The sequence below is a fragment of the Bison bison genome, unplaced genomic scaffold, assembly GCF_000754665.1.
Source record: "Bison bison bison isolate TAMUID 2011002044 unplaced genomic scaffold, Bison_UMD1.0 scf7180017861278, whole genome shotgun sequence".
NCBI classification, from domain to species: domain Eukaryota; kingdom Metazoa; phylum Chordata; class Mammalia; order Artiodactyla; family Bovidae; genus Bison; species Bison bison.
Window position 1 is genome coordinate 1,096 of NW_011491850.1, and position 377 is coordinate 1,472.

Consider the following 377-nt stretch of genomic DNA (forward strand, 5'->3'; position numbering starts at 1 on the left):
TAAGATCAACTTCCCTACCCCACTGTGTATTGAACAATATTTTCAAAAAACGACCTAGGAATCATTTTGTCATAATACGTAAAACTATGGTTTACATTATAAATGCCTTACCAAGGCATAAAGTAGTGCCATGTTCTCATTTTCTTAACTTCATCCTCACTATCTATTACTGTCTTATAAATTACCCATATTCAGCATTTTCAGAATTACGTGCTGGGCAAATTCTTCAGTACAAAAAAAGAGTATTTCTCAATCTAGACTCTGTCTTACTTTCGTCTTTATAGCTCATTATTTTCTTTCTTTTTTTTAAATTTTTATTTAATTTTTAAACTTTACATAATTGGATTAGTTTTGCCAAATATCAAAATGAACCCACC